Source organism: Pongo pygmaeus, chromosome 1, assembly GCF_028885625.2.
Source record: "Pongo pygmaeus isolate AG05252 chromosome 1, NHGRI_mPonPyg2-v2.0_pri, whole genome shotgun sequence".
Lineage (NCBI taxonomy): Eukaryota > Metazoa > Chordata > Mammalia > Primates > Hominidae > Pongo > Pongo pygmaeus.
This window is the reverse complement of record NC_072373.2, coordinates 154,596,679-154,615,759: the sequence shown is the minus strand read 5'-3', so window position 1 is coordinate 154,615,759 and position 19,081 is coordinate 154,596,679. Positions and strand designations below refer to the sequence as shown.

The window sequence follows — 19,081 nt, the reverse complement described above, 5'->3', positions numbered from 1 at the left end:
TTTAGAAAAATTATTTTTACATATTATTTTTAAATAATAGTAAAAAAATTCAGAATGACTAAATGAATATCTTAAAATAAATTATATAGATAGCTAAACAAATAATTTAGAACATGGTTTTCTATACTGTTCTAGAGGAACTTACAAGTCTCCTATAAAAGACAAGCCGGGACCATGGTCTTGGTATCAAATGTATATGAAATTGTTATATTTATAAGAGCGCATTATCCTAAACCACGTAATAAGTGCAAATAACATAGTTGTTCTATTGCATTATATATTGAGGCATTTGACTCCATCAGTTTTCAAACAGGTGTCTGAAAATCACACAAAAAGCTTATGATTTCCAGCTCTGTCTTAAACCAAATCCTTAGAACTGTCTTCAAAAAGTTTTATTGGAAAAGATTCATATTAGCAATAGAGAATATAGGGTAAAAACTGAATTACACTGTTGAAATTTAAAATCTGTAACCTCTAGCATGTGGGAAAAAAAGAAAAAAGAAAACTGGTGTATTACCCATCTCTACATATTTACATGGTGACAATTCTTGCCATCAATGACATCAAAACACATTTCCACCAAATACATCAGAACACTGTACAAATACACACTGGCTCCTTGTCACAAGTTGCAGTATGCTGATCAATATCAAATGGGCTAGACTGACCTATGAAAACAAAAACTACTGTAATCTACTATGCTAAACCCAAAGAAGCAGTTTATGGGAAAATTAGAATTGTTTCTTCATTGGGAGAATTAATTTCAAATTAAGCATTCTTAATTTATGTTGAAGTGATCCACTGGGGTAAAGAAATAGCAAATTTGATTTTCAAGCATTAACAACACTATCAAAAGCTTATCAATTTGGGTATCACGATTTTGAGAATGAATCATCTTCCTCTCATAAGTCCCCCAAAAGGATTTTTTGCAATAGTTTTTATTTATTTTTCTACTCAGAGAAAAGCTTTGTAATTAATTTTACATAATCACCAAATAGAATGAATAATCTGGCTCTTTACCTGAGAAGTTAGGACCCATGATCTTTAACTCCACGGCTTCCGCAATCCTGATTTATTTACTTTTTTAAAAATTTTTATTTATTTATTTATTTATTTATTTAATTTATTTTTCGAGACGGAGTCTCGCTCTGTCACCCAGGCTGGAGTGCAGTGGTACCATCTCGGCTCACTGCAAGCTCAGCATCCTGGGCTCACACCATTCTCCTGTCTAAGCCTCCCAAGTAGCTGGGACTACAGGTGCCCGCCACCACCAGGCCTGGCTAATTTTTTGTATTTTTAGTAGAGATGGGGTTTCACTGTGTTAGCCAGGATGGTCTCGATCTCCTGACCTCGTGATCCACCCACCTCGGCCTCCCAAAGTTCTGGGATTACAGGCGTTTGCCACTGCACCCGGCCTATTTTTATTTTTATTTTTATTTATTTTATTTTTTTTATCTTTATTTAAAGTCCTGGGGTCCATGTGCAGGATGTGCAGGTTTGTTACACAGGTAAACATGTGCCATGGTAGAATTTTAATATCTGCAAATGACCTAGAACCATTAATGTTGAGAATCAGAAAAGAAATGATTAGAAATAATCTGTAAGTTGTTGACCATTACAAACATTTATCTGAAGTCTCTTCCCCAGGTTAAACTTTAATGAGATTGCCTGCCCCAAAACCATCACTATGCCAGCCTACTTTTCCCGACCATAACTGGAGAAAGAGTCTTCAATCTATTTTCATCGGAATATTCTCACATTAAATTATGCTGAAAACAAAAGCATTCGCCTTATTGGAAGGATGCAAAACACTGATTAGTTCATCCTTAAAATGTTTAACAAGATCTCAGCAGGAGACAAAGAGAAGTCTAGAGAGAACAATCAAGCTCTTGGTAAAAAGGAAAATTCAGCTAGCCTCACAAAACTGCCACTAATCTACAAAGTTATAACAGCAGCAGTAATTATGGCCAGTGCTGTATCCTCATGTATGAAAACAAAATTTATAACTAAAATGTATCTATATCAGAGTCTTTTGTAGAAGTGGGATAATTCTGTAAAGGGGTCCTTGGCAGAACTATTCTTCCAAATGGCCAGAGCCATTTCCATTTTTGCCACACACATTTCTTTCTCCTTCACTCCAGGCAGTAATGTGGAACAGGTGAGCAGTCTTTGGTATCAGAGCCAGGTTCAAGTCCTAGTTTTTCACTTACTTGTTTTGCAAATCATTTTACCTCTGATCCTCAATCCCTTCTCTCTAAAATGACGGTAATAATTCCTGCCTCCAGGAGCCATTATGAGAATTAAATAGTACAATTTATGCAAAATATCTGACACTGAAAAGCTACCAAATAAATATAAAATGCTTTTTCTACCTGGTATGGATAGACCTTTATAGGTAATGAAGTAGCATCTGAAATACAAATTTTTTAAATCCTATTTGGCATCCAAAACTTATTAATATTGAAGGTGTTATTTTTCACACTGATGTATTATTCAAATGTTAAAAAAGAAAAAGGAAAACACTACTGTCTTTAAATAGCATACATTTCACTTCAGGCTATCTGTTTATAACAACGAACCAGGAACATTATGCAGTAATAAGGCAGTTCTGAAATCAGTGTTGGAGGCTGTGAGAACCAGGAGGAAATGGAATGCCATAGCACGAGAGGTTATTGAGACTCAGTGCCCAATGATTAAAGCACAACTCATATAAAATTAAAAAGAATACAAATTATTCTAGTACTAGCTATTTATGATAAAAATACACATGTGGCACCACCTCAAGCCAGTTTATAACAACTAAAATTCTATGAGATTTAGAAATCATTTTGATAGAATGAAATTATCAATACTAATAAAAATATCTATTTTTCAAAAGAATGATTCTGTGAAATAAAAGGCCAGTTCCAGCTGCAGTTAAAGCAGAATATGTGTTATTTTTGTTACAGCAATTTTAAGCAGTCCTTCAAAAATACCACAGGACCAAAGCTTCAGTACCAGTATGAAAATAAATCATGCTGCTAAAAGGTAAATATTTTTATTATCTCTAACAACTTTGTATTAAAACCATTGTGAAAATGCAGTAGATTCTTTAAAAATCACCTCAAACATGTATATGCATTTGAATGATGTGTAAATTATGTTACTAAGTTGGTTTTATACAATGCAGAGCACAGCAGAAAAGAAAAAGATTTCACTCAAAAAGTTGAACTGACAATGCATTTATCTGGCTACAGCCAATGAAAGATTTCAGCACAAACTTAAAGAAATGTTCTTTACATGCTCTAAAAGTAATAAAAATAACACCTTATGTTTATTTAATATTGAAAACATTTGAAGCCCCTCACTTAATCTTAACAATTCTGTAGCATAGATATTATCAGTATCTGTTTTAGTGTTAAGACAACTAAGGCAAAAAGAGGTTAATTAACCTGTCCAAGATCACAATTGTAAGTGGAAAATCTGGATTTCATTGTCTGACTATGGATCCCCCACTTTTATCTGTTACATTATGTTACTCCATCTCTGCTTCATATTTTCCCAATCCAGTAGTGGGTAGCAATGTTGACTAGAGGCAAGGGTGGGTGCTCAATCTATATGATCTCTTTCAGCCTCCATAGCCTAATGATCATGTGATCTTAGAAGTGGATTATTTCAGACAGAGCCATACTGCTTCTGCAGGTGTTTGGGTATCCCTGGTTTCCTCAGGGATAACTTTTTGCACTTCTTCCAAAACTAAATCTGAAACAGAAAAGACAGCTACTTTCCTATGTACAGCTCCCCCACATAGATGACAACCTCAGAATTCACCCAGAAGACAGATGTCCTGTCCTGGCATTAGAACCTTTTGCATAATTTGCTAAGCAGAACTGTCTGACAGTAGCCAAACAGTAATATGCAAATTATATTACTATAGATTATGAGCAATGACATCGTTGTTAAAAGAACAGTGAGAAAGAAGAAAGATGAGATTAGAGTATATGAAAGCTTCGGCGTAATTGCTAATTCCAAAGCCATAAAAAGCAAAATTCATATAGGATGGCCTGGTTCAATATTGTTGGATAACAAAAGAAAGGAAATGGACCTCAGGGTAAATTACTAATAGGCAAAAATGTAGATAACTAGAAGTGTGTGATACCACTTCTACCAGTCACTAACAGAGGAGACAGTGAGAGTTGGCCTTTAATGGATGTATAAAATAAACCAAATGCTTAAGATTTGGGGTCTGAAAAAGCAACTAATATGCTAGAATTATTCTAAATATGATTTAATAAGGCTGGGAAGGGGAACAAAGGCCAGTTACGAGATTATTTAAGCTTTTCTATTCCTGAGATTGTTGTTTTCTGGATTAACTTTATTCCACACCGATATTCAAGGAAGGAGAAAAATAGAACATAGGCTACTTATTATTGGAAGAGCAATTTCTCTGAAATAGTAGCTCATAACTTATTAATGTGTAGCTATTGCTACCCATGGCTGCAATAATGAGCACAGACTTCTCAGCATACAGTAAAATACATTATTAGTGACTTTCCCCATTAATAATGCTAACTTATGTATTGGTGCCTAAGAAATTGGCAATGTAGGAAAGCAGTAGATTTTGTTTTGTACTTTTTTTCCATGCAAGAAGTCTTCACATGGAAATCAGCAAAACAACTGTTGTGACTATAGCAGTAAATTAGTTTAAATAGAAACTGTAACGTATAATTTGTGGACACTAAAAGTCTTTCAGTTACACTCAAGGATTTATTATCAATAAAGGATGATTACTTTCTATTTTTTTAAATCTTTCCCATTAAAAATCCATTAGGAAACTGGTACCAAAAAAAATTCAGGATAAACCCAACACATAACCTCCAACAGATTTATACAATTCTTCACCAACTCTTTGGAAGGACATAGATGGTTAGAAATAGTGAGAGGATAAATAGAAGATGAAGCAGAGCTCTGACCAATAAGCTATCTAGCTAACTTCAATTCTAACTGGCCCAGATACAGGAAACAGGCCTTTTTTTTCTTTCTTATTCCCTCTATTATCCTCCCCACTTTGAGAGATTTCTCAGAGAATGACCTTGTCCTTTGAATTTTTCCTTGCTTTTCTATTTTCCATACCTCTATCTGTTTTTTCTGCCTTTGGCAATTCAGATTCTTCTTTCATATTTCTCAAAGTGGCCCTCTGATTCTTAATCCTATGATCCACCACAGTGATGCAGACTGAAGAATTACCACATCCCTGCAATAGCGTCTTCCTTACCTACATCATTCTATTCCTCACAAGAATAGAACATCCTAAAGCACAATGTTCGCTCATAAAGATGCTTTCAATTTCCCTTCACAGAGGAATCTAATGGCTCCCATTTGCTTCCACATCAAATCCAAATTCCTGATTATATGAATCATTTATCACAAATCTCCATCAATATTTATATGAGCATCTCCTTACAATTTTAATTAATCCTGTGTACATGTCTGGGTTTTTGTATGTACTTACACTTGCTTCACATAATGTTGCCTTCCCTCACTTAGGGAGGTAAGGCTTCTCCTGAGTGAACCATTCCTCTTCACATGCCACCTGAAAAGGGACTGTGCTTATTCTGTTTCTTCCCTAGGAACGTCCAGCCCCATCACTTTATCTTCAAATTGACTTCCCTTTTACCCAACTCAAATGTCACCTCCTCTTGAATTCATCCCTAACCACCCATCTTCAAATAACCTTTCATGACTTTAAGCCCAATGACACATTCATCTCTACTTTTTTTTTCTTTTGAGACAGGGTCTCTGTCTGTCGCCCAGGCTGGAGTGCAGCAGCATAATCATGGCTCACTGCAGCCTCTACCTCCCAGGCTCAGGTGATCCTCCCACCTCAGCTTCCCAAGTAGCTTGGGACTACAGGTGCATGCCAACACGTCCAGCTAATTTTTGTATTTTTTGTAGAGACAGGATTTCACCTTGTTGCCCAGGCTGGTCTTGAACTCATGGGTTCCAGTGATCTGCCCTCATAGGCCTCACAAAGTGCTAGGATTATAGGTGTGAGCCACGAAGGCTGCCCTCAACTTTTCTTAACAACACTTAAAACATTCTATTGAATGAATTATCTGTTCAGTAGAACACAAGTTCCTCACAAGTAGAATTCATATATAACTCATTATTCTACTCTCCATGAATAATACCTGGCTCACGGTAAATGCTCAAAATAATATTAGTTAATAGGATTCAGATTCATTATAATGAAAGAAGTACTTAGTTATCTGCTCTTCCATCTAATATTTCACTGAAATTATAATAAAGAACAAATTTAACCCACAGTATCTCCATTTGAGTTGCTCAGAAGCAGACCTTGAGATAAGGATTCTATACCACAAGCAATTTATATGAGAGGTAATGCCAGGAAACACTAATACAGGAGAGGAAAAGTGAGATATGAAATGGAAGAGATTCAATAAATGGCCCACTATCAACAGATCATTTGGCACCTGGTGCTTAATTCAGCTAAGCAACTCAGAAGCCAGAGTAGAACATACAATTCAAAGTTATCCCAACAGAAGGAAAAAGAAGCTGAGGTGTTTGCTCACCAATTCCTACTAGTCATTTGTTGAAGGCTGATGGGAGGAGACATTCTCTGTCTCCACCAGCCTGCTCATGGACAGGTAGAGCAAGCTCTACATCCAGACAGAACCTTCAGGCTAAGAGCTACAGGTGCTGGCATTGAAAAATGGGATGGGTGCTGAAAAAAGGGGAGCAATGAGAGGATGTAAGTAACTAACAGCATCTGCTATGAACAATAACAGAAAGAAGGAAGGGGCCCACAAGTGGATGTGAATTTTAAAGACAAAATACTGATGGAAGATTTATGACTGAAAAGTGAACGAAACACAGAAATACACAGAAGAAGTCAAAATACACAAAGAGAAAGGCTAAACCTCAGGAATGGTGGTAGGTGAAAGAGGAGGGTTCAATCTATTTTATGGAATCCCCATCTAGATAGGATTGAGACTCAGAAGTTGACAGTGAAACATGAGGCTGAAGAGGGAGCTACTGATGCAAGTCTGCTTTGCAGAGACTGGTATACTATATCCCACCACCTGTTTTTGTAGTTTTTGCGGTTTTAAAGCATTGTTTATAAAATGAGAATTTGTGCCAGAAACTATACATAGTTCGCAATGCCTAAATTTTTACTATCTGGCTTTCACAGAAAAAAATGTGCTGACCCCTGGTTTATAGAATAGAAAACACACATACTAGCCCTTTCCCACCCCTGGAAGTAAGACTGCCTGAAGCCAGGCACTTAACACTGAACAAAAAAAATGTGAGCTATCTTCTCTGATCATACTAGAAAAAAATAAGACAGTATGTTAATATGCTAATTAAAGCCCTCCTCATCCTAGTAATTAGGAATTCCCTAATTACTAGGGAATTAATGGTCAGTGCCCTAGTCATGAAGCAAAAGGCAAAGGATGCTGGTCAAGAAACATCTCCCGTACCCAGAGCCCCCAGTCAGTTTCATTCTTCCAGATGGGCAGCCCACCAAAATCACTAAATGTTTGACTAAAGCCAGCAATATGAAAGAGAAAGATATAAACTAGTGGAAAAATGGCTCCACCACAAGCGATAGTAAGCCAGAGGATTTAAGAGTGCTTTTGAAACCCTCAAAATAATATTCTCAGAGATATTCCCAAAAATGTTGACTCTGCAAACAGGAAAAATATATTATGAAAAAACATAGGTGAATATGAAGATGATCTTAGATTAAAAAATATAATTTAAGAGAAGTCTTACAAGACAAAACCAGGAAAGTCTCCCAAGACATAGAACAGTAAGGACAAAGAAACAGAAAATATAGACTAAAGAAACACAGAGGATATAACCAGAATGATCAATATTGACTAATAAATGTTGAGAAAGTACATAGAGGGGAGATGATTAGCAAAAAATAAATACAGACGTCCCCTGACTTTCAATAGGTCGACTTAATTTTTTTACTTTGCCATGCTGTGAAAGTGATATACATTCAGTAGAAATCATCCCTCAAGTACCCATACAACCATTCTGGTTTTCACTTTTAGCACAGTATTCAAAAAAAATAACATGAGATATTCAAGACTTTATTATAAAATAAGCTTTGTATTACATGGTGTTGCCCAGCTGTAGGCTAATGTAAGTGTTCTGAGCACCTTTAAGACAGGCTAAGCCAAGCTATGATGTTTGGTAGGTTAGGTGTATTAAATGCCTTTTTGACTTATGACATTTTCAACTTACAATGGGTTTATTAGGACACAACTCCACATAAGTATAAGAGAAAATAGTAAATAAGTAAATAAAGTTGTTCAGCTGAAACACAAAGATAAAGAAAAGATCTTAAAAACTCCCAGAGATTAAAAAAAGCAAAGTAATCAACAAATGAATTAGAATTAGTCTGATATCAGATTTTTTATCAGCAAAACTAAGTGCTAGAAGACAGTGAATTTATGCTTTCAAAGTTCTGAAAAAAATAATCTTCAACCAAGAAATATATGTCCAGCCAAATGACTTGATCAATTAAATGTGAAAGTAGAATAAAGATCTTTGTGGTTTGCAAGATATCACTCATTTTATCTCCTGTGTACCCTTCCTTAGGAAGTTAACTTAAGGATGTAAGCCATAAAGAAAACATAAGATCCAAGAAACAGGGTGATGTCCAGGGAACAGTGAAAGTAAGTCTGACAATGACAGCTTTGGAATGACCCTAGAGAGTAACCAGGGCAGACTAGACGCAGTGGATATAGCATTCCAGGAAGCAGGTCTTCAGAGGAAAAAAGGAACGGAATGGATTGAGAACTATGAAAAGGGTAAGGAGATGATAAAGTCTATTAGTGAAGTGTTTAAGCAGATAATTCATTGGGATTTGAAGCTAGAATATTCTCCCCTGAGTGGCAGAGAAGTCCTATATAAAACCTATTGAGAAAAAAGTATAATTTCCATAGACCCATAGAGAAGGAAATATATTGCTAACGCACTGTGCCTAGCTCTGCAGACATATTATATCTATCTTGTCATTTTAGAGGGAACATTGTTTATTGGCTTAGAAGACTGAGAAGTACCAAGGTAAAAAGAAGTGGAAGAAAGACTGGGAGTTATAATATGTTTGTCTTCCAAAGTGGAGAGTTCAGAGGTACTGTCCATTGTCAATGAAATAAGAAATACAGATTTGATTGTATTTTTGAAGTACCAAAGTTAACCTGTAGGGAAACAGACTATTGATATGATCATATGTAGAAAAAGAGGAATGGGGAAGTAAAGAGTAATATAAATAAATTCAGTCTTAAGCATATCAAGAAGAAAATATGGCCAGGCACAGTGGCTCACCCATGTAATCCCAGCACTTGGGGAGGTTAAGGCAGGCAGATCGCTTGAGATCAGGAGTTTGAGACCAGCCTGGCCAACTTGGCAAAACCCCGTCTCTACTAATAATACAAAAATTAGCTGGGCATGGTGGCATGCACCTGTAGTCCCAACTACTAGGGAGGCTGAGGCAGGGGAATTGCTTAAACCCAGGATGCGGAGGTTGCAGTGAGCTGAGATTGTACCACCGCACTCCAGCCTGAGCGACAGAGCAAGACTCCATCTCAAAAAAAAAAAGGAAATAGTATATAAAGGTACTAAAGCAAGAAATAATGATACATATTAATTAAAAATATAGATATAACAATCCCAGCTACTCAGGAGGCTGGGGCAGGAGAATCGCTTGAACCCGGGAGGCAGAGGTTGCAGTGAGCAGACATTGCGCCACTGAACTCCAGACTGGGTGACAGAGGGAGACTCCATCTCAAAAAAAAAAAAAAAAAGAAAAGAAAAAAGAAAGAAAGAAAGAAATATAGATATAACTGCCAGAAGAATCAAAACAAAAACAGTTAAACGTTGGCCACCTCTGGGGGTAGGGAAGGGTGTGGCTAAGGATTGTGGTTTTTTATTATAAATTCTTCTGTATTGTTTGATATTTTTAACCACATAAATTTGCTATTTAAATAAAATTGCATGTTTATCAATGCACAGATAAATGAAAATATTCCTTAGAGTGTCTCCCTCACAAGTAATACAAAATGAATATGTTTAACCGTTGCTGGGTATCGTCCTGACTACTAAAAGTGACAATGATTATACACAGGAAGCGTAACCCAACCCCATATAAGCTCTATTGCCACAAACTATGCCAATTTATTGCATGAAACAAATAGAAGCTACTCCAGTAAGTATCAGGTAAATTGTCACAATAATAATTTATTTAATATGGTATACAACTCAAATAAGAGAGCCAGAAAAAAAAAAGATATTTTTTCCTCCTCCTATGGGAGTTTTTGTTGTTTTGAGAAACATGTACAACGTTTTGGCCACACTGAGGTTCAGAAATAGCACTTGCATCTTCTACCTGAATATATTTATGGCAAAGATAATTATGCACCCCATGCACTGATGCACTCAATGCATCAGCAAATATGGCAAATCTGAAGACTGTCAGCGAAAGTCTCAACTTCTTGTAGTCTCAGCTGAATAACCTTCATGAGGTAGCATTTGGAAAAATATTTTTTTAAAAAGTGAAGAAAGCAAAACGCATCAAAGTCAACACCTTGAATTGCACCTGGAAGCAAATTGTGGAACTAGAGGACAAAAATATAATGTTCCGCCTGTGGCTTATCCTATTAAGAAATAAGCCTTCACTCATTTTCTGAGTTGCATTTTCAAAAGCTGTTCCAAGCAGACTGCATTGCAGTAATATAGTTTTAAGAAAGCAATGTGGACAGAAAGTCCACATTGATATTATTTAGTAAATGATCTAAACCGTGCCATTTGGCTTTGGTGTACCTGGCTTAAGCAAGAATGACCTAATAGCAAATCATTATCTGTCACTAAATTTGGGATGTTATCTTCTGTGTCACCTAAAATTCATCCAGTTTTAAACAGATACATCTTGATAAAACATTGACAATAATAAATATTTCTGATACTTAACTATAAGCCAGCAGTGCTGATAAAGCAAACTGCCTAATGATATAAAAGCAGAAGCAGGTCTGGCTCTTAAACAAAACTGTGGAGCAAGTAGCCCTCAGCGACCCACCTCATTTGGAGCTCCACTCCTACCAGTACCCTATAGACCAAGCCCTGCCCTCTACAATATCACCCAGGTACTATTTCTACTTTACCAAATACATCTCTTCTATATGTGATTCTGTCCTCTCCTTGGTCCAGTCATTAGAAGTATTAAGACCATATTGTGGGAATCTAAGTAATATAAGAAAATTATTTCAACAATAAAAGGTACATAAGGGAGAAGACTGAGTATCCATTTATGGACATTTGTATGCAACATGCTTAAGAACTAACAGGAGTAAAACACAAAAGAGCTGGCCAGGTCAGCTGGGTTTGTAAGGGAATAACAGCAGTACACATTCTGCTGGGAAAATAAACAAGGACAATGAAGAATGAGAGAAGCCTTAGGGCGACTCTGGAAATCAAGGTCCAGTGAAGAGAGGTACTATCACTCCTATTCTCTAGAGGAAATGTATAGGATATCAAAATGCTTACTAAAGTTGAGTCAAGCAGAAAACTCAAAAATCATTTTCTTTCCCTAAAATGACTTAATTTCTACATGCTCCACATTTTTAATAGATAATCCAGCTTCTTAACTCTGTCACACATACTTTTGATGCAGCCCAATATTAAATTCCCTCAACTCATTATATTGTTTCACCAAATGCTTCCCCCACATGTATCATTATTTGTAAGTATGAAATAAAATGATTTCAGACTTTAACACTTTAGTTTAATTATGGGGTAATACAGTGTACAATGTAGAAAGGAAAAAATTTAGCATTTTATAATGTACTTATTCTGATGGGACCAACCACCAAGTGACAAATGAATCATATTATTGACTATGCACTACATTTGTATTGATTTGGTGAATGTATTGCTGAATACTTAATGGTATGTCAGCCATTCATTTACAAATACATATTTCTAAGGCTGTCATGCCAAGATATAAAATATTTCCTAGGATCTGGTAGGAAATTTAGCGCAGACCATGCATAATTCTTTAAAAACTGTAATTTTTTTAATTCCACAATTGTTTGGACAAGTTATTTAGAGTAGTCCACACTTACACTATCCTACTTAATACAGAGGGTATATATTTCTATTGTAATAGCTTGTTTTGCTGAGTTATATAGTACACAATGCAACCCCAAAAATCTGAGCTGACCTTGTGTGGCTGGATTAATTGACAAAAGAATACCTGAACAGCTGCTGCGTGGTGAGTTAACCATAAGCACATTGGACAAAATGGAAATGTAGGATACACTAAGCCTGAACAATGTCATTAACTATGGACTCCTAGAAAAGTAGAATGTTGGGTCAACCAACATTCAGAAAGTAACCAGGAATGGCAAGAACTTTTTGAAAGCTAAAATGTTGGAGAGCTTGTGACTAAGAGGCATAAATACAAACAGCACCAGAAATGTAGTAGCCAAAATGAGAACGGTTGTCACAAGCTATTAAGAGCTATGTAGCGCAGAAAACTGCCACCCTAGCTAGACAGATGTGAAAAACAGCTCTCTAGAGTAAAGGTGGGGCGGGGGGAGTGGGAGAAAGAGAGAAATACAGATGAATGGGATGTCTATTATAGTAAAATAAAAATATTTTTATAAAAGAAATAGAGATGAGATAGAGATAGAGTTAGATGGAGAAATGAAGATGGAGATGGAGTTGGAGATGGAGATAGAGATAGAGACAGAGAGAAACCAAAATACTTAAGGTTTTATAAATGTTCCTTTTTTTCTTTTTTTTTTTTTTTTTTTTTTTTGCTTTTTGAGAGGGAGTCTTGCTCTGTTGCCCAGGCTGGAGTGCAGTGGTGTGATCTCCACTCATTGCAAGCTCCAGCTCCCGGGTTCGCGCCATTCTCCTGCCTCAGCCTCCAAATAGCTGGGACTACAGGCGCCCGCCACCATGCCCGGCTAATTTTTTTGTATTTTTTTTTTAGTAGAGACGGGGGTTTCACCGTGTTAGACAGGATGGTCTCGATCTCCTGACCTCGTGATCTGCCCTCTGCGGCCTCCCAAAGTGCTGGGATGACAGGCGTTGAGCCACCGCACCCGGCCTAAATGTTACTTTAAAAAGAGCCATTTTAATCTAAGCTATCACAAGTCCTAGATCTGATGGGTGGTATCGAGTTTTCCATATTAAAAGTCTATATGATTCAACACGACTATACTCATTTCTGAAATCCTTAGACGCAGATCTCATGGTGCTTAGAAGCAGGGGCTGTGATGTCAGACTGCCCAGGCTTGAATGCTGCCTCTGTTACTTGCTGGTGAATAAAGAGAAGTTAACCTTTCTAAACTATTACTTTGTTTGCACAATCAGGACAATACTGGGAACTACCTCACAGAGGTGTAGTGAAGATTTACCTCTTCTTGGATGTCTAATGGGCATCTCAAATCCAAAATGTCCAAAACTGAATTCTTGATCTTCCTTTCCTGAACCTGTTTCTTCCACTGTCTTCCCAATGCTTTTCCCATGATTCAGAGCAAAGCCTTGCATCTCATTGACTCTTCTCTTTCAGACGCCATATCCTGTTGGCTCTATCTTCAAAATATATCCAGAACTCAAAACTTCTCGCCACACTCCACCCCTACCCTGATCCAAGTACCATAATCCTTGCTTGGGCTATTTCAATAGCATCCTACTTGACCTCCTCTTCTAACTCTTGCCCCCACAGTCTATTCTCAACATAGTAGTTAGAGGAATCCTGTTAAAATGTCTTTTCTCAAACCATTCATTAACTTTGCATATTTCTCAGAATAAAAGCCCAAGTCTACAAAATCAGGCCCTTTATTAACTTTCTGACCTCATCTCCGGTTGCTCTCCTCCTGGCCATGAGCATCTCTGCTTCTGAAACAAACATGCAAAGCATGCTCCCACCTCAGAGCCTTCGCACTTATTCCCTCTTTCTGAGCCTTTCTTCTTCCAGACATCCAGATGTCTTTTACCAGCAATTTCAGGTCTTTGCTCAAATGTCGCAGTCTCAGTGAGCCCTTCCCTAAATACCTTCTTAAAATGAAAGACCACCACATTCATACATCATACTCCCTTTCTTCTGTTTATGCCTTTATTTCCCCCCATAAAATTCACCATCATATAACACACTATATGTTTTATTTATTGATTTTAATTATTTTGTGTCTTCTCCCCCTAAATTATAAATTCTCTGAGAGCAGAGCTACTTCTCTGTTTGATTCTTCATTGTATATCCCCAGATCCTATTGTGTACCTACTCTGGGACATTACTGAGTTCAATAAGTTAATAAGTACAAAACACCTAAAAATGTGTGACACATACTAAGTGTACAATAAATGTTAGCTGTTGTTTACTCAGGATATTCATTTATGTAATTTCTCCTAGTTTTTAAGTCTTTCCAATATATAGTGTGATTATAAATTATATTAGTTTCAAAACAGTTTGTTTCTTAATGTTTCACTTTTGTCTTTAATATGAAATTAATCTAACATTAAAAACTCATGACTATAAAGCTCCAAAGACATTCTCTAAAGATGATATTCTAAAAATTAGTTTTTAATAGCTTTTAAATAAATATTTTATACTCCTTAAACAATCCATAAATACAGTTTCTATATTTTTCCCAAGTAAATTTTGAGTAAGAAGAATTATAAAAATTAGGGATATATAATTTATATATGGTTCTGTATTCATTTTTTATGATTTCTTAAAAGTTTCAAGCTAATTGAGTTTAAATAAATAGTTAAAATAATTTCACTCAAGCTCTGTGATTAATAACTGAAATAGCACAGAAAAACATCTAACACACCAATATTTTTCTCTTGTCATTCTCTTTACCTTCTTAAATTCCAAAGATAGAGACAGAAGATTGATAGAGATAGATAGATGATTGATAGATAGATAGATAGACATAAAATAGAATACTACTCAGTCTTATAAAAAGAAGGAAATCCTAATAAAACTGAAGTACAGTGTGCTAAGTAAAATATGCCCAGCATAGAAAAACAAATATTGTGACCTCATTTATATGTGGAATCTAAAACAGTCAAATTTGCAGAAACAGAGCATAGAATGTTTGTTGCCAGGGGCTGTGGGGGCAGGTGCAGGGATAGGGAGATGTTGGTCAAAGGGTGCAAAGTTTCAGTTAGGATAAACAAGTTCCAGAGCTTTATTGTACAACACAGTAAAACATAGTTATAATAATGTATTGATACTAGAAAATTGCTGATATAGTAGATCTTAAATACTTTCACCACAAACAATATGTGAGGTGACAGATATGTTATCAGGCTTGATTTAGTCATTTTTCAGTGGATATATATATATAAAATATGCTGCACACTGAAAATACATACAATTTTCATTTGTCACAAAATCATCTGTATTGCTAAATTCAGCATTTAAAGTATGAAAATATTAGCATACATAATCTACCATATGTACTAAAATGGAACATATAAATATTCAAATCAATAATAGTAATATGGATTAAAAGCCGGTATCTTTGAGTTCTAAATGTTCATTATTAACCTAATAATTAAAATCCACAGTTTAAATTGCTGAAAGTAGAGGTTTCAGTCAGGAAATGAACTCTGAACTATGACCATTAATTAAACAGGAAAAAGAGTTAGTTATAATCTGGAAAAATGTGCCATTTGGATGACTACTGAAGGCATTGCAGAATTAAAGGAAATGCCTTTGACTAATCAGCTGAACTTGACCAGAATAGTAAAATTAAGTCAGTTATCTGGGCATGGAGGCAAACATCTATAGTCCTAGCTACTTGGGAGACTGATGAAGGAGGATCGCTTGAGCTGAGGAATTCAAGGCTGCAGTGAGCTGTGATCACACGACTGCACTCCAGCCTATGTGACAGAGCAAGACTGTCTCAATAAATAAATAAGTAAATAAATAAATAAAATGTAAGTCAGGAGCTTAGAATAAGTTCTAGGTCCCTAAGCAAAATACTTCAAGAGGACTGTCATTCACTTCCCTACACTAATATATTCCTTTTCAGTATGAATTCTAAATGGATAGCCTTTTTACTTGAACCCAATGCATTTAAAAGATGCCTTTCCTACTAATTACACCTCTTGTAGGAGTCATATATTAAGATCCAGGAATGTTTTTGAATTGATAATGAAAAAAGTTTTCTCAATAGACAAGGTTTAGAGAAGACAGAATATATAGAAGAACAAATCTGAAATGATTCTATAGATTTTCCTTTAACAAAGAGAGAGGATTTGGAGAAGACAAAATTCAACTATCTACACACACACACACACACACACACACACAAAGTAGTCAGCCTATCTGAACCTGCCAACCAGGAGATTTTTTTAAAAAATAATTCAGGAAGATAACACAAATGGTCAGCATTTAAGATCTCAGATCAAATTTTTGGATGTTTTTAATAATTCAGCATGTAAGGAGCAAGCATAGTATTTTGCATGCATATTTTTACTAGTTAAAAATTGTTAACTATCCAGTGAGCATTTCTCTGTGGAAGGACTCACACTGCATAAGCATCTATTGATAAAATATTAACAGCAGAGAGTCTTTTATTTAAGCACTTCTCAAAATAAAAAAAGACTACCTACAGCATACAATAAAAATATTATATTTTTAGCATCAAAAGATACAAATCTAGTTCCAGATATAATATTAGTTACAAATAAACAAAAAATAAAAATAAAAAAGCAAAACTTTAAGTTGTAGGATTTACGAACTTAGCCAAGCAGTAAAACATGCAGCATTCTGAAAAATGAATTACCACAGGGTGGGTGTCTCATATGACTAGCTCTAAAATGTGTGGTTTGAGAGTCAGGTGCAAATATTTGTGTTGTCTTATGTTGTCTCAACCACAAGGTCCATAGCTGCTTGTTCATGGTAGGAAGATCACCTAAGTACCATATATAAACAAGTTTGTTAGCAGAGAGGGCCATAACACTCCATAGTTGGTTCTTCTGAAGAATTCATAGGAACAAAACAGAATAATAAGTTAGGGCCCAGTGCAGTGGCTCACACCTGTAATCCCAGCACTTTAGGGGCTGAGGAGGGTGGATCACTTGAGACCAGGAGTTCGAGACCAGCCTGGCCAACATGGCAAAACCCTGTCTCTGCTAAAAATACAAAAATTAGCTGGATGTGGTGGCCACACCTGTAGTCCCAGCTACTCAGAAGGCTGAGGCAGGAGAATCAGTAGAACCTGGGAGGCAGAGGTTGCAGTGAGCTGAGATCGAGCCACTGCACTCCAGCCTGAGCAACAGAGTAAGACTCTGTCTCAAAAAAAAAAAAAAAAAAAAAGAGAAAGAAAGAAAAGGAAAGAGGGCCCATATGTTTAGCATAATGCACAGAGAAGATTTTTTTAAAAAAATCAAAACCTACAAGATGGAATTAGTGCCTGTGGGGAGGAAAGATACTTTCTTTCTCAGATACCTACTATCCATAAAGCCTAGCTATAAACACATGTCAGAAAGTCAGAAATATCTTAAGGCAATCAAATTTTTAAAAACAAATTATGTTACTCCATTTTGTCCATTTAAAAGGCAGACAAGCCAGATACTGAAGGCTGATGAAAATAGCCAAATTCAACACATAATGACATCAATGATTTAATCCTTTCATTACCAAGAGTATCAAAGACCATTCACATTAGTAGACAAAATCTTAAAAAAGAAACTGGAGGTGGACCTAGCATTTATATTATACTATATGATCAAGCTGTTTCCAAAAACCAAAGCTCCTTGTCTAAAAATTGAACATGGAGTCTGTTAAAATTGTTCCTTGTGAATCTTGGTTGAAAGAAATGGTGGAGGTAACTAAATGAACTGGCTTATACTTAACAGGCTTAAGCCATTATGGTCCACTGGGTAAAATATATAAAAATGCCAAATAGTTAATGTCACTATTAGGACCAATAATTGTTGGTTAAAGCTGCATTGTCAACAATGGAGAATGTCATTTTAGAAACATAATGAAAACTCTTCTATGATAATTCATAAAAATAATGTATACGGAATGAGATGATGTGGGAAAGGGGTACAGTATTCCAAAATAACACTTGATCCCAGGTAGTACTGTTTGATATTTGTTCCCACAAATCCTCAGTGTTGGAGGTGGGGCCTAATGGGAAGTGTCTGGGTCATGGCTGTAGATCCTTCATGAATGACTTGGTGCTGTCATCACAGAAATGAGTGAATCCTCACTCTTAGTTCCCTTGAGAACTGTTTTTTAAAAGAGCCTAGCACCTGCCTCTCCCCTCTCTCTTGCTTCCTATTTCACCATGTGATTTCTGAACACAGCAGCTGCTCTTTGCTTTCCACTGTGACTGGAGGCAGTCCGAGTCCTCGCCAGAAACAGAGGCTGATGCCATGCTTCTTGTACAGCCTGCTGTGAACCAGGTAAACCTCTTTCTTTAAAAATTACCCAGCCTCGGGTGTTCCTTTACAGTAATGCAAACAGACCAAGATATCCAGTTATATGCAAAAGGATACTGAGCTTTCACTTCCAGGCACTTCAGGAGCCACGGGTTACAGTGCAGACATGGCCAAGTCCAAGAACCACCCCACACACAACTGGTCCCGAGTATGGCACAGAAATTGCCTCAAGAAACCCCAATCACAAAGATACGAATCTTTTAAGGGGTGGACCCCAAGTTCCTGAGGAACATGCGCTTTGCCAAGAAGCACAACAAGAAGGGCCTAAAGAAGATGCAGGCCAACAATGCCAAGGCCATGAGTGCACGTGCCGAGGCTATCAAGGCCCTGGTAAAGCCCAAGGAGGTTAAGCCCAAGATCCCAAAGGGTGTCAGCCACAAGCTCCATCGACTTGCCTACATTGCCCACTCCAAGCTTGGGAAGCATGCTCATGCCCACATTGGCAAAGGGCTCAGGCTGTGCGGGCCAAAGGCCAAGACCAAGGATCAAACCAAGGCCCAGGCTGCAGCTCCAGCTTCAGTTCCAGCTCAGGCTCCCAAAGGTGCCCAGGCCACTACAAAGGGTTCAAAGTAGAGATCTCCATCTGCCAATATGA

The 19,081-nt window shown here is 36.7% G+C and overlaps 1 protein-coding gene and 1 pseudogene across 4 annotated transcripts in view; one reads left to right on the top strand and one right to left on the bottom strand.

Moving 5' to 3' along the window:
• Positions 1-19,081, bottom strand: part of SLC44A5 (solute carrier family 44 member 5) — a 437,474-nt gene that overhangs the window by 378,694 nt on the left and 39,699 nt on the right. The window lies entirely within an intron of this gene.
• LOC129007413 (large ribosomal subunit protein eL29-like) lies at positions 18,593-19,060 on the top strand (annotated as a pseudogene).